This window comes from Orcinus orca, chromosome 11 (assembly GCF_937001465.1).
Source record: "Orcinus orca chromosome 11, mOrcOrc1.1, whole genome shotgun sequence".
In the NCBI taxonomy this organism is placed as follows: domain Eukaryota; kingdom Metazoa; phylum Chordata; class Mammalia; order Artiodactyla; family Delphinidae; genus Orcinus; species Orcinus orca.
The window spans coordinates 63,109,211-63,132,968 of record NC_064569.1 but is presented as its reverse complement, the minus strand read 5'-3'; positions in this window follow the sequence as shown (position 1 = coordinate 63,132,968).

The window sequence follows — 23,758 nt, the reverse complement described above, 5'->3', positions numbered from 1 at the left end:
CAACCTCATCAGTCATGACTGTGCCCTAACGAATATGTGTTAGGATCATACTACTCGATAAGAGAAGGGATATTTGTATTTCTATACCCTTTTTAGGAATTTTTATTAAAAAAACATTTTTGCAACTGTTAGAGTATGGTGCTTTATATTTGAGGATAAACTCTTTAAAAAATAAAAGCACATTTACCTGGCAGACAGAAAGCTTTTCCTCTCTCACCTCTTCTTTCACAGTCCTGAAACATTATTGCTCTGGCCCTCTGTACCCTCCATGGTAGTACCTTCAATGATCATTTTGATATTGATTCCACCTTGAAATGTGTTCCACAGCAGTTGTGACCTCTGACTTCCCATTTTCCCATTGAAATGTATATGTTTCACTCCTGCTAAGAAGCAACCCACATGTTTTGTCTTTTGAAGATGAAGTCTCAGCCTAAAATTTTCTTTGCTATTTTACACTTTATATTTTATCAGCAAGAGGCAAGGTTCAGGAAGAGAACACTGTTCTTTTGGTGGTGGTATATTATATCCGAGTTTGCACAACATCTGAAATTGCAGGCTGAAACACTGGGTGAAATACATAGTAGCGACTGCTGGGCTTTGAAAAGCCTTTTTCACCTCACTAAAAAATTCTGCAAGACCCATGCTGTCCTATCACAGTTACATTCTTTCTTTGAATAACTTATATTCAAACTTTTGCTTTATGTTATAGCTCTGAGAATTTCATACATCAAAGAAGGTTTAGGCAGGTCAAAAGAAGTCCCTGAATATCTAGGCCCTCAGATTGTCATTACAAGGTAAAGAACAATATAAAAACTAACATATACCCCATGATAGCAGCTGCGTTTACTTTAACCTGTTATATCACTGCAGCTTTTGTGCTTTTCAGAGCTTTAAATCAGTACATAATCCTATCAGGGTTTACTCATTCATTTAACATATGTTTCCTAAGATTATCCTGGGAGGTTGAACCAAGCTCTCTTTTAGCAAAGGGGAATATGAAATGAAGAAGTCAAGCGTATGGTGGTAAACGAAGAAAAAAATATGCATAAAGAGCTTATTAAATTTGTTTCTAGAAACACTACCATTCACAATCACCAAATTAAAATTTATCCTCAGTTTTCTTCTGGTCACTGCCTTGAATTTCATAGTAGAATACTGGAAACGGAATCATGCCTGGTCTTCTGTCATAAGGAAGGACAATCCCAGAGAAAGGCAGAGTCAGGCTGCACCACGAAATCTAAGTGAATTTTGCCACAGTCTTTTATTTCCTCACTAGTTCATTCAATGAGCATTGCATAAGTGCTTACAATGTATCAGACACTGTGCTGCAGCCTCAGGTTATAATTGTGGTTAAAGCAAAGAAGTCTGTCCTCAGACAACTTAAGTTATGATGGAAGAGGCAGAGATTAATCAAGTAATATCTCAGATATCCAATTATTAAATGGGCAGACTTCTATGAAGAGATAAAGGACCTAATTTTGAGCCACATAATCTATGTTATGCCCTTCTTTTTTTTTGTCTACACTAATTATTGCTCTATTCTTGAAAGTAAAGCACCTTTAAGAAGATGGAAAGTACTGACTTCGGTCAGGGCAAACATTTATAGGGAAAATCCAGGAATGACCCATCTTTATTCCACGTACCCCTGCATAGTTTCATACTCTGAATACAGTCCCGTGAGAATGGGTGTTTCCAAAACTTGTAACTTGTTCGTTCTTTTTGGTTGTCACTTTTCATTTTACCCCCAGCTGTATACCGTAATTGCTTATTCCTTCATTGTTGAGAAGGTAATTAGGTGTCATGATAGAAACACAGGTTTTAGAATAACAAATCTACCACTTGATAGTTTTAATCTCCCTGCATCTCAGTTTCCCTGTCTGTAACATGGGGATATTACTTTCCCCTACAGGATTATGATGGGGATTAAATAATACAATTCAAGTAGAAGTCCATTCTGGTACCTAACAGCCTTAAAATACCTTATCTTCCTGTTGTGTGTGCGTGTGTTTGCATGTGTTCTTTTCCCATAATATTCTCTAATTGATCTCCTTTGTCTATAGTTTAATCTCCAATGCAAATCACATACAGCTGCCCAGTTGAATCTCTACTGGGTTGTCTAACATGTATTTCAAACTTAACAGGTAAAAAACATCTTACTACTTACCACCACTTTCCGTGATGAAAATCTTGATAACAAGCCATTATTGTCTCTTATCATCTCACCAATTTCTCAGTTACTACTTTTGAGTCTATGCAGGAGAGTCAAACTGATTCTCCTTACATAGAAAACAGATATGCCATTCAGAACACTCCAATGAGTTTCCCATTGCAATTAGAATAAAAATCAAAGTCCCAACCACAACTTATGAGCTCTTTTGTGATCTGGTTCCTCTGGACCACCTCCATGATTTTTATATTTTACAAATTTTTATATTTTATTTTTACAAATCTCCCCTTTAATGACTCCATTTCAGCTATTTCACCCACCTTGCAGTTTCTTAGCTGTACTTATTGTTCCCTCTGCTTGAAATGTTATTCCCAAAATATCCACTTGGCTCACTTAAAACTCATTCAGCTCTAAAACTGTACTCCATCACTCTGCCCTTCTGCTAACATAATCACTTAATTCGACTACAGTTAAGTCCCCTACATATGAACAAGTTCTGTTCCAAGAACACGTTTGTAAGTCCAAATTGTTTGTAAGTCCAACAAAGTTAGCCTAGGTACCCAACTAACACAATCGGCTATATAGTACCGTACTATAAAAGGTTTGTAATATTTTCACACAAATAATACATAAAAAATAAACACAAAAATAATCATCTTTAATCTTAAAGTACAGTATCTTGAAAAGTACAGTAGTACAGTACAACAGCTGGCATACAGGGGCTGGCATCGAGTGAACAGGCAAGAAGAGTTACTGACTGGAGGAGGGAGAGGAGGTGGGAGATGGTAGAGCTGAAGGATCGTGAGCAATAGGAGACGGAGGGCAAGCTGCAATTTCACTAACACCTGACATTGATGGAATGCATGTTTGCATCTTTGAAAGTCTGCAACTCGAAGGATCGTATCTAAGGGACCGACTGTATTTAAAACCCTCTGCTAACTCCTTCCCTGACTTCAGAATACAAGTAAATATTTTTAGCAGCACCATGTAAGAGGCTCTACAGTCTGACATCAGCATAACTCTTTAGACTCACCTTCCATCATCCATTCCTCTCCACATTTCACCTCACTTTGCTTTTTTCTTCCCTAAATAGTTTTCCCATGAAGGAAGTAAAAAAATCTCTCTGGGTTGTTATTACAGTGCCTGAATTCAAGGCAACTTGATGCCTGTGGTTCTGCCTCTTTTCATCCATTGTTGGACACTGATCCAAAAAAAAAAGAAAGAAAAAAAGAAAAAAAATTGTTCTTGTTCTGTTGGCGCATACTGACTTACTGTGTACACTGCTGTTCTCCACCACAACATTTCACAGCTATGCTCTCTTGACTGAAATTATGCTCCAGGATGTCCTAAGGACATTTTTTAAATTAAAAAAAAATTATTCCCTTCTTATGTATTAATAATTTCTTGGGTATCTCGCTGTTATCTGCCCTTTGCCCACATCCAGTTCAGTGACATTCAAGGGCAGCAGGACAGGCTTCTCTGCTGATAGGCACTGCCATCCAGCATTCTGCCACTGCTGTTCCAAGTTTGCCATTTGATGACTCAGAGGTAACTGATGGAACTCGTCAGAAGCCTATTTTAAGTCACTGGCATTGAACTAAGAAATGTAGATGAAAGATAACTGATAAAAGCATCACGGATAAGTACATTTCTTTACTTTAGGTTTATGTTTTTCACTCAAGCCCATGATAAGTGAGTTTTATTCGGCTACATTTATGGCTCCTGTTTATTTCATCCATTTGGTTTCCTACAAAATATTTATTTATTATCAATTTCTGTTCACACACTGCTGTGCCAGGGGATGATATATATATATATATATATATGAACGAAGCCCACTGGCTGGTATTTAGTAGGCACTCAACAGTGTTTTCAATGAATAAACAAATTGACGACTGCAAAACACAGTCTTTATCTACAAGTGCACTATATTTAGCAGGAAGATTAAAAAGCAAACACAACAGAAGGACACTGCCCCTAAGAAAGGTGCAAAAAGCACGCAGAACAGTGCCTGGCACATAGTAGGCACCACATATCTGTGGAATGAATTAATAGGAATGAGTTAGGAGGTACCCGTTATTGTGAGTTCACAGGAAATGAAACACCTAATTTTGTCACATAAATAGAGAAGGAATCACTGAGGAGGTATCATCTGAGACAGATCTGAAGTTTGTTTAGCTATCTGCCAGGTAGGCTAGGGAAGGCTGGCTTGCTGACTACATGAACAGTATGTGTTAAGTAGAGCTACCTAATTTGTGGGACCTAGTAAAAAATGAAAATATGGCATCAGACCCTTTGTTCGAAAAGCAAGGAGGAAAGTGTTAAAGGTACTAAAATATAAAGCCTTTCCTTTCTTCCATAGTCTTTCTCCACTCGTCATCATGTTTATTATTTGCTATTTCATGTCATTCTAAGTAAAATCAAAAATTTAAATTATGAGCATTTGTTGTACCATTCATCTTTTTTGTAGTATCAGTTTTAAATGAAAATGTAAGAGCATTTAAGTCCTGTGCTGAATCACTGGATTACACAATTTGTATTCCGTAGCTTGCATGTGTATACATATTTTGTTCTTACCAGAACAATGCAAGTGCTGCAAAAATCTAACTCAACCGTTTTTATGTCATTCTTTGATATGCACACAGTCTACCAACACTCTCAGACTTACTGAAGGAAGGAGAAGGATTGGGGAAAAAAAGGACCGGTGGGTTGTTTTATCTTTCCCTTTTCTTCTAAGTCGTCATTTTCAGCATAAATAGTTGGCTAATACTGGGAAGTAACACAAGTAACAAAGGACATGATAGGATCCCTTGTTATTCCGAGTTTCTCACAATGCCGTTGTCTTCCTTTTCTGTTTAAAGCAAATTGTGTTTCAACAGGAAAGTGTGGTCTCTCAGGCTATCTGTGTCCCTTGTGACTCAGTTGTAGACTTAATGCAAGTACTTTACTTGGAGTTGTGCTGAACTTTGACACACTGTGGGTCCACCAGAATCCTGCACTCACGGGACATCTCAAATCCTATGGGCTAACAGAGCAACAGGCGAAGTCAGATACACATATTGTATTAATTCTCTCCACTCGTGCTCATGCTCCCTTGTCTCTGAACTTCACTAATAAAACACACATTCAAAAATAACATTAAGGGCTTCCCTGGTGGTGCAGTGGTTGAGAGTCTGCCTGCCGATGCAGGGGACGCGGGTTCGTGCCCTGGTCCGGGAAGATCCCACATGCCGCGGAGCGGCTGGGCCCGTGAGCCATGGCCGCTGAGCCTGTGTGTCCGGACCCTGTGCTCCGCAACGGGAGAGGCCACAACAGTGAGAGGCCCGCTTACCACAAAGAAAATAAAAAATAAAAAAAGTGCTCCTCTCCTTCTAGTTCACTCTCTATCTCATTACCATAGTTTTTTGGGGTTTTAAAAAATTTTTTAGAATACTTTTTATTCTTTAAATTCTTATTTCATGTTTTACATATTGTTATTTAGCTTATCCTAGAATGTAAGCTCTTGTAATCAGGGAGGTTTTTTTTATTCACCACTATATCTTCATCACCCAAAACTGTCATGAGCATCCAACAGGCACTTACTATGATAAGTATTTGGCGGAATAAATGACCAAATGTATGAAGAAAGTACCACTGGACTTTACTTTTAGCCTTCTTATTCTTTCCATTATAGTTTATGGCACTTTTCAGAAGTATAAGTGATTACTCATTTGATGTTCTAACTGATATCTGCCAAAGAGAGTTAATATTTGATCTGGTTTGGAAAGCTTTTGGTGTTTTATCTTATTTAGATAAAATGCACACCTGGAAAATAATCCAATTCTTACAGAAGAACTGAAACAAACATTACAGGTCCAAGTGCTGCCTTAACTATGGAATATTAGAAACTACAGCTATAAACAAATCAATCTAGTGGGCAGAACTCATTCCTTCATGCTCCATTCTTACAGGGTCTTGCTCAATCTCATTAACTCGGTGAAGCATCCCCAGAGCCCTCCATTCTTCTCAGTTAAATTAATCACTCATGAATCTACATTTCTATATCTACTTTCTATACCTACCTTGCTGGAATAGAGAACTATATTTATCTGTCCCTTCTGCTAGAATAATCAGTCCTTTGGGACAGGGATCATAATTCATTTACCTGATCAGCCCTAGTATCTATCACATAGTAGAAATCAAAATTTTAAATTAATACATTAGTGGGCTTCCCTGGTGGTACAGTGGTTAAGAATTCACCTGTCAGTGCAGGGGACACAGGTTCGAGCCCTGGTCCGGGAAGATCCCATATGCCACGGAGCAACTAAGCCTGTGCGCCACAACTACTGAGACTGCGTTCTAGAGTCCGCGAGCCACAACTGCTGAGCCCGTGTGCCATAACTGCTGAAGCCTGCGCACCTAGAGCCCATGCTCCACAACAAGAGAAGCCACCACAACGAGAAGCCCACACACTGCAACGAAGAGTAGCCCCCGCTCGCGGCAACTAGAGAAAGCCCACGTGCAGCAACAAAGACCAAAAATAGATTAAAATAAATTTATTAAAAAATTAAATAAATAAAATAAATTAATACATTAGTTCATCATTCTTTAAAAACGAAACGCATCTTTAGACTTTCACAGTCTGAGGACCTGAAGTGTCCTTAGAGACCTATAGATATGCTAATATTGTGCTGATAGCTATATGGGAAAAAAAAGCATTAAATTGGGTTTTGGAAGTAGAAAGTCCTATTTCATAATCCAGATTCACACTGTGCTAGCACTGTGGTTTCCAGCACTTTATGTAACCTATATAAGACTCAGTTTCATCACTTTTAGAACAAGAATTATAAACATTCATAAGGATTATGAGGATTAAATAAGATGACATCTCTGAAGTGTTTACTACAATGCCTAGCACATTGTAGTCACTAAATAATAATGAAAACTGCTGTTACAGAGGCAGAGAAAGAGATTATATTTGAAGCGAGGATCATGAACGCAGGAGACTGTATTATAATTCTCTTTACTTCCTGTAAGAGGGACGTGTAACTAAAACTTCTGATATGTATTGAGGACTGTTCCTCTGTATATTAAGAGCTGATTTCATGGTCATCAGGGCTTAAAGAAATCCACAAAAGGCAAGAATTCTTTCTTACTATTATTTTTTGGGCCACTGAAAGTTTTAACTTTTGCCAGATTGACTAGCAGTAACATAGACTGTTTATACTGAATCCAATTTGTTAAAATCTCAACCTATGTCCAGTTGAGTTTAAAAATGTATAGATCTCCATCATTAGTCTTTGCACACATCAGCTGTTGCCTTAGAACAGGTGGCAGCATCCCGGGGCTCAGCTCCTGGTCTAAATCCTGGGTTTTATACAACTAGTGAGCTAAGAATAGTTTGTACATTTTTGAATGGAGAAAAAAAAAAAATAAAAGGGAGGATATTATGACGCTTGAAGAATTATGTTTCAATGTCCATAAACAATGTTCTATTGGAACCCAGCCTCCACAGTATAATTTTCATAGAGTTGAATAATTGTGAGAGACCCTATGGCCAACAAAGCCTAAAATATTTCCTATCTGACCCTTTTTGGAAAGGGTTCGCCCATCCTTACTTGAAAACAAAGGATCACCTTTATTTTCACACCCCATAGGAAAGGATCGCTCTCTCTGAAACTTCCCTACCTACTCCGCACTGCACCCCGCCTCCCAAGCGTGGGGTCCCTTCGTACTGCACATCCAGACACCACACAGGAAGGAGACTTTGTTAGCTCAGCTCATCAGTGTGATGCTCCAAAATAATGTCAGTTTCAGGGGCCAGATCTTAATTTGCTCCACTCGTAAAAATGCTTCAGAATCACTACAATGGACTTTAAAACTGCAGACATTCTCCTTATTGTAATTTAACTAATTTAACCTGACTTTTCAAGAAAATAAGCTATGTTGAGAAACAGCTTGAAAGAGCACCTAATGCTTTTGCCAGATAGCGCACTGTTCCCCCACTTGATATGCATCTTGAAAGAAAGTCAATTTTCTTTTTAGCTTGGCTAAAAAAAGAGAGAAAGAGATGTATTTTTTCTCAGACTCCATGAAACACTGGAATGAGTAAGTCGCTGTTATCACTTATTTGATGATAGACTTCAGGGAGAACAAAAATGTAATACTCAGAGAGAAAATTCTCATGTCATTTATTGGACCAGATAGCCCTCCTGAGATATGCCTGTGATTTTTGTTTGTGTGTGTGTGTGTGTGTGTGTGTGTGTGTAATTCTTTGACTTCCTCATTTTCAGTGCCCATTTTCAGTGCCCATTTTCAGTGCCCAACACAAATGCAAAAAAGTGCAAGTGCTTTTATCCACAAACGCACCCTCCCATTTCTCATTTTCCAAGTAAATCAACAACTTTGAACAGATGACAGAGCCAGTGAATTGCTACACTATACCACTGCTCTCAATTAGCATCTCCTCTGGGCAATCCAGCTGAAATAAGTTCCCTTTGTCTCTGGGCGACATCTTAAGGAAAGCAAGGTGTAAATTGATGAAAGGGAGAGGAATCCTTCCGAAGGGGCTTGTTAGGATAACATCTAATTGGCCATCTTTTCTCTCCTATGTATCTCTTAAAAGAAGAAGCCAAGAGTCCTTAAAAGATTTCCCATTTGTTTTGAAGTAATCATTGTTTAGGCTGATTGGAAATGCTGCTCTGTGATGGCGAGTGAACCTTGAGCATTGTATCCTGCATGAGAAGTGAAGCACCACCTCTCTGAAGAGACTGCACCCTTGCAAGATGAAAACAATTAAAATGCTCTTCCAGGCACTGAAACAAATACTGAAGTCCTAAATGACAAATTCACCAAATACACACACACACACACACACACACACACACACATACACAGAGGAGACAAAGACATTTACACATACATATCTAACTGAAGAACGCTGGGTATTTGCAAACTAATCCCATGAATTTAGACAATCCTTTGAGTTAGTGAGAAGCGTAAAAATTAAAATGCTGCAAGTGGGTCTCTCCACAGCTTACTCACTCCATCTTAAGAGAAATGGCATTTAGACACTGTTTTCCTCAGACTTAGAGCCAGGGGAGAAAAAGCACTTTACAATTTCCAAGCTGAAAATAAGAGCCACAGTATAGAGATAGATCAGCGGATAAAAGTAATGCTGACCAGGAAGCTTTTAACTTATTTTCAAAGTCTTTTATCAAGCTATAGCCTATTACAGAAAAGGGCGGCTTTTTAAATTGGATTTCCCTCAAGCTGCAAGAGTGAGCTTGTTGTTCTGGCACTATCTCTTCTGAGGGAGCCCCAGGATTATTAACCCTCCACCTTGGGAAACACAGACAGTATCCCGAACCTGAGTTCTAAGCGGACCTGGTATCTGCAAACCTCTATTATAGAGAGCTTGGCAGAATGTGTGCTTCTTAGGTCAACCTACAATTATCGAGCGCTACTAGGTGCTGTGGATACACCAGCAAACAAGACAAACAAAAACCCTTACCACCGAGGAGTTTAACTTCTAGTTGAGGGATACAGATAACAGACAATAAACATAGCAAATAAGTAAGTAACACAGTATATTCAAGATGATCATTACCATGGAAAAACTAAAGCAAGCTGAGAAGGACTGAAGTGGAGGAGGGGTTATCATTTTAAAAGTAGGAATCAACAATGTAGGACTCATTGAGAAGGAAACATCTGAGTATCTGAGGGGTCAATATCCCGGAGAAGAAAGATTCAGGCAGAGAGAACAGCCAGTACAATAGCCCTGAGGCGGCAATGTGCCCAGTACGTTTGCAAAATATCAAGGAGGCGGAGGGCAGGGGGGGTAGGCATAGATTGACTGAGGGTAAAAGTAGTAGGCAATGTACAAATTAAGGGAGAAGGGAGCAGATCATGTAAGTGTTTAGTGTAATAATCTGAAAAAAAAATAGGACCCATTGTTAGATTTTGAGTAGAGGCACATTTGTGATGGAGTAGTAGAAGATACTACGTTGATATGGCATGAGTGTTACAGAAGCTGAAATTACTCTCATACGTGAAGCATGACTTGTCTCATATGAGACGGGGCACTAGAAGATATTACAGTTAAAACTCCTTGTTTGGAACACAGGAGAACTGACTAGTTCTAGGTTTGCTGTGTGGGAAGTGAGTCATTTAATTTCTCTATTCCTCCAAGAGGTTGTAAAGAATAATGTTACCTGCCACGTATGGTTTGCGAAACTGGGGACATAATGGAAGAAAAAGTGTCAGATCAATATGGGGAGTCTTACAGCTAAAGAGTTGATGATGATCTTGTGTTCATTCTGGTTGTCACAACAATTATAGTCCTTTCTATCAGGAGCCAGAGTGTCTATGCTGAGGCTGGAAAGTCAAATTTTCAGAAGATCATTATAGTTGTAAGAATGATAGGATATAAAGTATGTATAAGAATTTTACAGTGATAATGTAGAAGAGGTGCTGACAGGAGGCCACTATGATAGATGTCAGATCAGTCTATCAGATGCAAAACTCAGAAGTGGTATGTAAAACGCAGGAGAGGCTCAATCCTAAATCAAGTGTGTCACCAATCAAGCAGTGACAATGCTAGCTCCTGGGAAAGCTAAGAAAGAGAATAAGAACTGCCATGACGAAAATGTCTGATTTGTCTCTTTCCATCCCTGCTCAGGCAGGAAAACAGACTTCTGTTAGCTGAAAAATTAAGCTGAATCAGATTTTTTTAATGTCAAAAATGAGAGTGAAATGTTTTCTAAGACAAAAATGATATGAAAAAATAGATCAGTATGCATAAATAAACGTGGTAGAATAATGTAGATGGCCTACAAATAGACTCTCTTATATAATAAGATTTTTTGTATAACCAAAGTCCTGCAGGTCATACTTTATAGAATACTATTATGGAAGGCAAGTTTGCTCCATTAAGACACTTTCTCTGGGAAGCCTATGATTTTTTAAAAAGCAAATAAGTTAGCTGTATGTAAAAGCATTACCCCAACTCCAATATCGGAATAAAATGAATAGGTTTACAGATATCTTCTCCTAAAAGGAGGTCTGGTGGGATACTTACATAAAATAGAAACATTCTGATGCTAGAGGATAAAGACTGAGGAAGTATTTCCCAAAGTGGCTTGGTGATAATTTTTCGTTAAAGGAGTATAGAGGTCTGCAGTCAAGTATTATTTGGGACATATCATGCTTCAAAAAGAGGCCAACTAGGTAATAGGGTACAATGGTAGGACATTTAAAGGAGGGATGTAAGAACAGCAGGAACTATATTGTCCAACACAGGAAATATAGCCAACATTTTGTAATAACTATAAATGGAATATAACCTTTAAAAGTTGCAAATCACTATCTTGTACACCTGAAACTTACATAATAGTGTACATCAACTAAACCCCAACAAAAGAAAAAAGAAAACAAAGTTCAGTAAAAGCATCAATTCAAAATGGCACAATACAAAGGGTCATAGAATCCCAAAGAGAACACTCCTTATTTTATGGTTTTGCTGAAGATACACGTGTCATATCTTATGGAAAAAAAACTATTTTGTGTTCATTTACTTTTAAAGCATCTGGTCTCCTCTTTTGCAGCTGTATAAGCTGAGACTCTAAGAGGTTCAGTGATTTACCTCAGGCCATAGAGCCAAAATTGGGTCTTAAATTCAAGTGTTCAATCAAAGTAATATTCCTTAACTTCTAAACTTCTAAATAGCATGAAAAGAATAAAAGATTCTTACAATAAATTTTTAATACTCTCCTCTCCTTTTTGACAAATTATTTCTAATGCCTTTTGTCATGGGAGTTGAATTTTTCTTCTTTGGAAGACAATCTTCCAGTTTCTAAGCAAAAAATACTTTGTACCTACCAAGTGTTCTATACATACAAGTGGGCTGAATATTTGATCTATGTTTTACTTTTTTACTTTCTCTTATCATTTTCTCATCAATAAATTTTTATCAGCATTTATAGATCTGAGACAATTATAAAGATGTTAGGAAGATATTATGACAATACAGAGTGGAAGGTGTAGCTGGTTGATAAATTTAGATCTGATATTAGAAATAAAGCATGAGACAATAATTCAAAGTTAAAAATCTCAACAATGCGGGATAAAAATATGATACACAGATTAATACATATACAGATACACAGATGACTGCAAGTAAAACCTATGACAATCAAATAAGTTCTGCACTCTCGTTAACAGTACTGCACCAATGTCAATTTCCTGGTTCTGATATCGTGCTGCAGTTACATACAATGTCACCATTGAGGAAAGTGGGGTGAAGGATTAACAGACTGTATTATTTTGGCAACTTCCTCTGAGTCTACAATTATTTTTACATAAAAAGTTAAAACAGGGTTTCCCTGGTGGCGCAGTGGTTGAGAATCTGCCTGCTAACGCAGGGGACATGGGTTCGAGCCCTGGTCTGGGAGGATCCCACATGCCACGGAGCAACTAGGCCCGTGAGACACAACTACTGAGCCTGCGCATCTGGAGCCTGTGCTCCGCAACAAGAGAGGCCGCGATAATGAGAGGCCCGTGCACCGCGATGAAGAGTGGCCCCCGCTTGCCACAACTAGAGATAGCCCTCGCGCAGAAATGAAGACCCAACACAACAAAAATAAATTAATTAATTAATAAACTCCTACCCCCAACATCTTAAAAAAGTTAAAAAAGTTAAAACAAAAAGTGTAATTCAGAGGAGGGATCCATAGGCCTCTTCAGACTGCCAATGGGGTACATGGTACAAAAAAGGTTAGGAAACCCTGGCCTAATGCTTCTTGTTAAATATAAGAAGAAGAAAGGCCCAAGGACAGGCCTGAGCGTTCTCCTTAGAGCTCCTCCTAGTTGACAAGATTCAAACTGATCCATTTTCAGGAATGTTTGAGAACCTTTCTTTATCTGTACAGTGATTCATTCACAAGACCCACTCTGATCCAGAAGAGCAGCAGGGAATTTTTGTAGTGTTTTTGCTGAATGTCTGCATAAGAACCTCTCCCACCCCTATTCTCCCTAATTTTGTAAGGAGCTAAAGATAAATGAGATCAGGTCAGCAAGAGCTGTTTATACAAGGTGAAAAGAAAACAAATTAAAAAAATGTGATTTGTAGAAGAGCTGATCTTCTTCACTTTTTCCACCTTGTTAATTTATTAGTTTTTTCCAAGAGTAAAGACAGAATTAGGAGCATGGCTTGTTATAGAAGATGTAGAAAGTATTTTTCTCCTTCCTTTTATGAAAAAGTATAAGTGTTATATTAAGAAATGTGAATGGGTCACATATTTTACTTATTGATATGCATTAAATACTTTAAAAATTAAAATGTTAAATCTCTAACAAGTTACATTTAATAATTAAGTCTATTACTAAGGTAATGTGATCTGAAGAATGTGATTTTAAAAACTATTTTTGCAAATAATGCCAAGTATATAAAATAATGTTTGGAATATCTATGCATACCAAAAATGAAACTATGGACATACGGATTGTTTACTCTTGAAGGGGCTGCAAAAGGAACCTAAATATCTTCAAATAATTTTTGCTTCAGCTGCAACAACAGAGTATAACTCTGTACTTCAAACATGAAATGTAACTTTTGGAATTGAAGCTTAGCTTATTTGACCTTTGAAAGAAAGAGAACAAATTTCAGAATCTCCACGATGAAATCATTCTACTCAAACAGATTCATATCCTTTGGTGTAAAATGGGATGCACTTTGAAAAGCATCTTGGAGTCTTTTTTTTTTTTCCTAGTTAAAATTAACTGTGAATCCAGAGAACATTCATTAAGCTCAGGAATAGTCCAGGCTGGTTACTGTAACAATACCGCATGGAAATTGTATTAGCTTGCTAGGGGTGCCACGTAACAAGTCACCACAAACTGGTGGCTGACAATAACAGAAATTTCTTCTCTCACGATTCTGGAGGCCAGAAGTTTGAGATCAAGGTGTCTGCAGAGTGGTTTCCTTCTGAGGCGCTGAGGGAAAATTCATCCCTGCCTCTCTTCTAGCTTCTGGTGGCTGTCAGTTATCCTTGGCACTTCTCAGTTTAGGGCTACCTAACTGCAATCCCTGCCTCCGTATTTTGTTTTCTCCTCTTGTATCTCTGTGTCTCCAATCTCCCTCTAGCTTTCTCTTATGAGGACACCTGTCATTGTATGTACAGCCTAACCCCAATCCAGGATGGTGTCATCTCAAGACCCTTTTCCAAATAAGGTCACATTCACAATTCCAGGGATTATGACTTGGGCATATATTTTTCGGGAGGCCCTAGTCAACCCACTACAGCAATTATCTATTTTAAAAGTAAACAGGGGGAAAAAAATGGTAACCTCTGCACAATCACAAATAATATGGGCTTAAGGTTTGGCCACATGGTAATAGTAGTATCACCCTACACATATGCAGGTCTTCTTAATAGTTTAAAAAGTGTTTTTACATTCACTTTCTCTTCAATATTTATAACAACTATTAAAGATAGTTTTATCCTTATTCTCATTTCATAGATGATAAGCTGATGATAAGAACAATTAATGATTTATCAAAGTCAAACCAAAAGAGGGTGGTAGGACATGTCAGAGTTTAACTCAGCCTTGGAATCCAGGTTGTCTAATTCCAAGATAAATGCTCTAACTTATGAGAACCTGTCTACTTGGCATCTGATACAATGACAGGACATAAAAGAAGCTGGTGTCTTAATATGGTCAGGCAAGTGTTGCCAATAATAGAGTTTGAGCAAAATACAGACAAAAATCATTCAGAACGTTTCTTGCAATAACTGGATCATATTATGAAAAGAAATTGTGATCCATGTCAACAAAATTGCTGATAAAGTCTCAGTAAAAGGCTCATTTTGTTATTTCTTTTTTTCCTTTTATGTATTTTTTTTTAATGTTAAAGTATACATAACAAAGAAAATGGTCTGGATAATTTAGTTCAAAAAGGCTGAATTACACTTTGCAGGGAAAAGCAGTTCTGTTCACCTCTATATTTCTACCTCTCCCTTATGCCTTGCTGCAGGATTCCTTCTTTACTTCCTGGACAAAGCTGATGCTATATTTATCATGTGAGATTCAGAAAAGAACCACAGATAACACGTTTTTGACACTTATAAGATTGTGTGAGATGTCGGCAGGATGAGATTTCAGTTCTTTGATGCTTTTGGAAATCCTGCGTTTTCCATTGCAATCGAAATAATGGCCCTGGTGCCTTGCTTTATGTAAGGAGATTTAATGGTCAGGGACCTAGAATACCTGATTTCATGAAGTATGCCTTTTATCTCCCTAGAAATAGTGCCTTGCCGTCTCTGAAAGTCATAGGAACCCGAGTTGTTCAAATCTTAAATTTGGACCTCGCTGCATCAGAACACTCCAAATAATGTAATGAATCTATCTAAACCTGCATTCATCTTGCACACAGCAGGCTGACTAGATGAAAACACAGAAAGTATCTATTAAGTTCTGGTCTAGAAGCATTCTACAATGAAGTGAGTTCACTGGAGTTGATTTCTACAGTCAGCTACATTAATCACTAGGTTCTTGGCTGCTGTGTTCTGCACGCTTGCAGCCTAATACGTAAAAAAGGCTAGGTAAATCTCACCAGCTCCTTGACAAGCAGCCACAGTTTTTTATTCTTTATTACAGAATAAAAATCCCGCTGAGGAATGGATTTTTTTTTTTTTATCACTCAATGTCAAGCAAGTCAGAAGTATTATTTCATAATGTACCTTTCACTGCTTAAACATTACAAATGGTGAGATGCAAAGCAATATGGAACACATTGTATGCAAAGAACAAGGTGAGAAACTTAACAAGGATATGGAGAGAGAAGTAGCCTCTACAGCAATGAGGAATTTGCCTGCCTTCCTCTTTCCTTCCTTCCCGTGGAGAAGGAATAATAGTTTTCCCTCTTCCCATCTAGGTTTTAGCTGAGCCCCCTTCGAGATAAAAAGACATATTAACAGAAGAAGAAGGAACAGAAATTCAATTACATGTATACCTCCTGTTTATAAGGGAGAGACCAAGGAAAGCTGACCAACTCCTGAAATGGCCCAAGCCACCACCTTAAATACCATCTTCAGCTAGTGACAAAAGAAAGATGTTGGGGGGTGGGGGGGTGGAGGTGGGAGAAGGTCTGTTAATGGGAGGTTATCAGGCAAAGCACAGTAAACAACGGTATGACTGTTACGTAGATTGAAGTCCATGCCTTCTCCATCATAAGAGTTCCTAGAGATTTAGTTGCCCTTCTCTCCCTGGAACTGAGAGGGAGACACCCTTGCAAAGGGAGATTTCCCTTACAAATGTAAATGTCTCTTATAAAAGGGTAACTTCTACTTGATTCTCCGAGCTTCTCTCAAGTCTGCTGTTTTTAAAAACTACCCAGCTTAAAATAATCCTTATGCCAAAGAGGCATATTTTGAGGTGGCAAATTCTGCTTCCCTTCACCTCCCTCCCTCTGTCCCTCTTTCTCTCCCTTCCATCTCTCTTTCCTTTCTCCTTCCTTCCCTTCTTTTTCTCTTCCCTTCCTTCCTTCCATCTCTCTTTCCTTTCTCCTTCCTTCCCTTCTTTTTCTCTTCCCTTCCTTCCTTCCTCTTCCTTCTTTCTTCTTTCTTCTTTCATTCATTCTTTTTAAATTTCTTTCAAAGTAATGTAAATGTCATGATTTACTCTAGAAGTCTGCCTCTAGCCATGAGACATATGGAAATAAACCTGGATGATTCACATTCAATTGCAGGATCCTTTATAGTTGTAAAGAATGTTACGATAATGTGACACTATTTTCATTCTTTTATGTATTCTTTCAACAATGTCTAGGATTACTTAACTATGTGTCAAACAGTGAACTAGACACTAAGGATTCAACAATGAACAAGATATTCAGGAAGCTCAGGCCCTATAGGGAAACCAGAAAATTAAGAAGGAAGACAACAAATTAAAAAAAGAAGATCAGATCCAGTTCTGATTTGAGACCTGAAAGAACAGTCTACTATTACAGAGAATAACAGGATAGAGTAGAATGACCAAATTTCCATACTAGAGTCAAATATATAGAAAATGCAATTTTATGCTATTTGGCATAAGAGAATAATGAGCCCAGGATAATCAGATACTCTAGTTGATGAAACAATTCTTTGAATGCCAAACAACATCAGTATCACTCACCTAAAGGAACATAAAGCCATATTCTAACAAATGCAGGTTAAGTATTATTTATATGCAAAGTACTGGCTATTCACTATACATGATACAAAGTTGAGTAAGCTCTAGACTCTTTCATTTGTGAATTTGTAATTTAAAAGAGGAAACATACACAAATAACCACACTGCAAAAAGTCAACTATGGTAAATGAGGTTTGACTAGTAAAAACATGGCTACAGAAGATGAAAGGAAAAATTGTTGTAGAATATGAGTCAGAGTATGTCACTCCTCTGCTTAGCTTTTTCTTTCCTCACTCAGTATAAATGTCAAAGTCCTTGCAATGAACCTCAAGGCTCTACACATTTTGGCTGCTATTATATATTTGACCTCATCTCCTACTACTGGGTTGGCCAAAAAGTCCGTTCGGGTTTTTCGTAAGATATTACGAAAAACCTGAATGGACTTTTGGCCAGCCCAATATTATTTCCCCCTAGTTCACCCCGTTCAGCCTGTAGGGGTTCAGAGCAAGCCTTCCCAAAATGTGTCACTTTTGCATGAGGATTATTTTGAGATAAAGGCAACTGAGACCTTATGGGTCCAAGAGAAACCACTGCTCCTCCCTTAACTACAGAGAAAAATTTAAATTGGGGATTTTCCCCAGGAAAGAGTAATTACCTGAGATAAATTTTATGTAAGTGGCCCCATCTATACGTCAGGGCAAACATCTAATTACCAAACATCTGCTTTTCTTATCTTCTTGTGAATGACCCTCCTGCCCTTGGAAGCCCCAGACCCCTAATCTATTCCTTAGCTCAGGATGGCATATATACCACATTTTACCTTCCTGTCTCTAATCTCTCATGTATATGGGGTCCCCATATGTACAAAATTAAATCTGAGTTTCTCTTGTTAATCTGTCTCATGTCAATTTAATTCTTAGACCGGCCCAGAGAACCTAGTAGAGGAAAGTTTTCTTCCTCTCCAACAAACCACATAGGACTGCTTGCTGTTTCACAAATCACCAAATACAATCCCACACTAAGGCTCTGGAAGTCTCTTTCCTCCAAATACCCACATGGCTAACACTCTCACCTCCCTCAAGACTTGGCTCAAATCTCATCTTCAAAAGAGGTCTAATGACACCCTTATTCAAAGTTGATATACTGTCTCCAAGCCATCTTTTTCAAATTCCTTTGCCCTACTCTAATGTTTTCTTTGTTCTATTGTATTTATTATCTCCTGGTGTACTGTGAAAGCTACTAGGTATCATGTGTGCAGTTTATTGTCCATTTCTACCAACTAGAATGTAAACCCCATGTGGACAGGGATTTTTATCTGTTTCATTCCTTGATGCATTCCAGGCATCAGATCAATAGCTGAAACATTGTACGTACCTAATAAATACCTACTGAATGAATTAATGAGCGATCAGCTTTGATTGGATGGTAAAGGCAGTGGAAGGAAATAAGTAGTGACTTAATGTCTGAGGTGGTACCTTGATAAAGAAGATAAAGATGATAAAGAAGACTTAGATAGGAAGGGATGGTCTTCCTGACTCATCTCTTCCAATTCAGATTATTATTCTTCCGGCATGTGGAGAATAGTTCTCAAACACAAATAAGTTCTTTAAATTTCTTTATGTAACTGGTACACTGGACAAGTATGACTCATAAGATGTGATCATAAAACAATTTTATTTTAGTCTCCCATTGTTTTTGGAAGGTATTTAGTTGTTTCTTTTCTACCAAATAAAAACTCAACCTTATTCTTTTGGTCATTCGAAGAAAATGGTTACTTCAAATGAAAGTTACTATCTTAGTTTTATAAGTAAAATATGAAGTCCAACTTGATTTAATACTGACATGTATCCTTTCTTCCCACCCAAAAGATCCACTGTGGGGAGGTGAGGCAGAGAGGAAGAGGGAGCTGACAGTAAGGGAAGGAGGATGGTTGAGCTCCTCTCTTCCTTTTCCCAGTTGGAAAATATTTGTTTCTGATCACAGTACAGTTAAACCCAGGAAGGGCAGAGCAGAAAAGAGAAGACAGACCTTACTGCCCTGAGCCACACTCACTGGGCTGGTCAGCTGTCTAGAGCAGACCCTTACCCTCATTAGCCTTTTCACTGGCTTTCAGGAACTTGCTCAATCACTGACAATCTTTCAGCTGTGGTTCCCTAAACCCATACAGAAGAATCTCTATTCTGAAGACTCTCTCCACCACCCATATCATCCAGATTCCAGAAACTGACACCTGTTCGTTCCTGCAGGCAGTCCTTTACACAAGATCTAAGATGATTCTCATGGACTTCCTTGAATTCCTGACCTACCTGTGGCTCATGGAAAACACTCAAGCATTCATCATTCTTTGCCACAACAAAAACAGCTTCTTGGCTCTAGCTATTAGAATAGTTATCCAGTCATTTTCTTCCCACTTTTAAAATTTTGAAAGTAGGAGTCAACTATCTGCCCACTCTGTATATCCCCCCAAAATTGCAGACGATGCCTATTAAAATATTGGGGTGGCCTTAAGACTCCCCCCCATTTTCTGTACTGTAGGTGAAGGAAAAGCATCCCTAACTTTCCCTATGGTAGGTGGAACCGAGGTTCACATTATAGCTTTCCTCTCCACTCTCTCTCAGTCTCCATTTAGTGAACCTTGTGTACTCTGGATAATCTTTTTTTTTTTTTTTTTTTGCGGTACACGGGCCTCTCACTGTTGTGGCCTCTCCTGTTGCGGAGCACAGGCTCCGGACGCGCAAGCTCAGCGGCCACGGCCCACCGGCCCAGCCGCTCCGCGTCATGTGGGAACTTCCCGGACTGGGGCACGAACCCGTGTCCCCTGCATCGGCAGGCGGACTCTCAACCACTGCACCACCAGGGAAGCCCTGGATAATCTTTTGACCAGCTTAAGAGTTGCAAACCTGGCTTGTGGCCAATTCCTGTTTGTTCTGTAGGGTGGTCTGTCTCACTGCTTATTTCAGTACCTGAAAGCTTCTGAAGAAATACATTACTGGAGTTGAGTGTTAAGAAGAACCACCTGATAATATTACTCAGGTCGCTTTGAAGTAGGACAAGACCAAGGAGCTGTTCATGGAGTAAATGTATAACATGAAAAGGAACGGCATACATGTAAAGGAAACACCACATGAAACACCATGGAACTGGGAACTCTGCCTTTTAAAAAGGGTAAAAAGAAGAGTGAAAGATACTCTGATTAATCCTGGATGACTGGCAGAATTATAATATAATTGTTTTGGGACTTCAGAAAAAGATGATGATTCTTAGTCTAGTTTGGACATGTTAATTTAATGTGAAAAGTGAGGCACTGTTAAGATTTTCAGGAGGAAGACTGAAGCACTGGCAACTTGAGGGGATGCTCTATGAAGGATGTGGATGGAGAACTGTGACAGTTTGTGACAAAACCCCGAGCAATATATAATTGTAATACTATAATTTATAATAATTGAAAAACTATATAAAATGTACTTTTTTTTAAAGATACTGAACAAAGAAAAAGTAAGCAGCATATAAGAAAGCGTTTCAATACAAGAATACCGTCTGACTCAGTACATTCACATTATCCTTAAAAAATAGAAGAAAAACAAATCAGTGAAACACTGTCCCTATGAAATAGAAACAGATGACAAAGATGAGGAAAAACTGTTGATAAACAGCACACTTATTGAATTAAAAAACAAACACTTTAGTCTGAATCAATAATTAGCAGTCCTGACATCGCAGAAAATTTAATTAGTGACTTACAGGGCAGCACTTAGAATAAACTGAGGAATCCACAGGAAAAGGGCAGAGAGGGTACACTGAGAGGGAAAATGAGAAAAATGGCAAGACAAATGCAAATGCAGCTTACATAAAAGAGATTTCCAAAAAGAAAGCAGACTAAGTAGACTGGAAACAATAATCAAAGAGAAATTCTAGAAAATTATCCAGTTTTTAAAAATCTGTGTTTTGAGATTGACAGACTAGTAATGTTCCAAGCAAATTAATAACAAAAGCAACACAACAACAACAACTAGCCTGATGACATTGGCAAATTCTAAGCATAAAGAATGCTTCAAACACAGTAAAAGAAATAAATATGATGGCCCAACACTCCTTTCAAATAACAAATGCCCAAGCATGAGGGAACAATATCCCTAGAGGTTGAAGGGAAAGATTAAGACTAATGATTTCTACATTCTGCCGAGCTGCTCTTCAAATGTGAAGGTGATACCTGCATAAAGTGTCATAAAATAGACCATGATTTTGCAAAAGTTTCTCTAAAAAGATTCATAAGTGATTGACGAATGTAACAAACAAGTGCGAGGATGGCAAACTGTGGGAGGAAAGTCTGGTGATAGGCATTGAAAAGAGCTAAACATACAGAAAATATTTATATTGAAATCATTTAAAATGTGGCAAATGTGTTTGCAAAAATATTAGGCATGCACAGTTTTTATTTAAAGAGATTTTTAACATTGTTTTAAATGAATATATCACCTAAAACCAGGCTAAGTTTGAAGATAACAGAAGCTTTAAATTCTTATATTCCAAAGTACTAAAAAGTCTTCATTCAACATGGAAAATAAGGTAGGTAGGTAGGTAGATAGACAGACAGAGAGATAGGACAAATTATTTTTAAAATCTGGATTAGAAATAAGATACTAATTTCAAAATATGTACATAATATAAAAAGCAACAAAGTCTGGGCTTCCCTGGTGGCACAGTGGTTGAGCGTCCGCCTGTCGATGCAGGGGACACAGGTTCATGCCCTGGTCCAGGAGGATCCCGCGTGCCGCGGAGCGGCTGGGCCCATGAGCCATGGCCACTGAGCCTGTGCGTCCGGAGCCTGTGCTCCACAGCGGGAGAGGCCACAGCAGTGAGAGGCCTGCGTACCGCCAAAAAAAAAAAAAAAAAAAAAAAAAAGCAACAGAGTCTTCACAAAACAAAAATATACAAAAGGAAGCAAAAGTAAATAAAAGGAAGTATCAAAATGTAAAATAAAGGGTAAAAACTTAAATAACTATAACATAGAGAGTATTTTATTATATGCTCTGCTTTCTTTGTGTGTGGCTTATCTCATTTAACACTTAAAATTACCACATGAAATATACACTACTGTTATTTTCATCATAACAGATGGAAAAGTAAAGTATGAGGAAGTGAGGTAACTTGCCCAAGGTCACGCAACTAGTATATGGTGAGGCCAGGATTAGAAGCACATGGTCCTGGTCAGAGCTCACTCTTAACCTCCAAATTATGCTCCCTGGAACCTACACACATGCACATATGCAAACAAAATATATACATTCATACCAAACACATTCACACACAACCATATGTGCATTCATACATACATACAGTATGTCTGTTCATACAGTATTCATACATACATACAGTATGTCTGTATTCATACATACATACAGTATGTCTGTTCATACAGACACATTTATATGTATATATGTATATAAACATATACATATATACATACATGCATACCTAAATAAAATAAATAAAACATCATAGGTTTAAAACAATGAAAATTATTTAAATTTCTCTATAAAAAGGTAGAATTATAAGATAAAACAGAAGAGTGAAATTTAATTCTAAGCTTCACCAAATTCAAAAACCCATGCATAACTTAATAATTCTTCCTTCCCTCCAGTTTCAAGGGAAGAGGTGTTACAACTTTTATCTAAAGACAATGCTCACACGTGCTCTGACATCCCTTTTTTTCTTTCGAAGTGACTTGTTTTCTAGATCATACTTTATTTCCCTCTTCTGAATCCTCCTTTTCACTAGTTATACATTCTCTAGTTTCCCATTTTAAGAAGGAACCTCACCGATTCAACCCTGCTTCCCCTTTCAGTTAGCTCAATTCCACTCTCCTCTCTTCACAGCCGAACTCTGCCTTCAAACATTTCTTCATCTCCTATTGATGATTCAGTCCTGCACTCCCTACTCCAAAGTGCTCTAGCCAAGGTCGCTCTATTGCTCCCCTCTTAAAAAGCCACCTACCTCCTATGTATAGCCTAAAAATTTTACTCCTTGTTATTATTTTTAAGAATAATAAATGTTACTTGAGATTTCAAAAATAAGTATGACTGGAAAGAAACCAAAACAAAGGAATAATGTGCTGTTCATTTTTTTTTTTTTTTTTTTTTTTGGCTGTGCTGGGTCCTCACTGCTGCACGCGGTCTTTCTCTAGCTGCGGTGAGCAGGGGCTACTCTTCATTGTGGTACATGGGCTTCTCATTGCAGTGGCTTCTCTTGTTGCAGAGCACGGGCTCTAGAGCGTAGGTTCGGTAGTTGTGGTGCGTGGGCTTAGTTGCTCCACAGCATATGGGATCTTCCCAGATCAGGGCTCAAACCCGTGTCCCCTGCATTAGCAGGCAGATTCTTAAACACTGCACCACCAGGGAAGTCCCATGCTCTTTGTTTTAAACCATACATTCTCCACTCTTT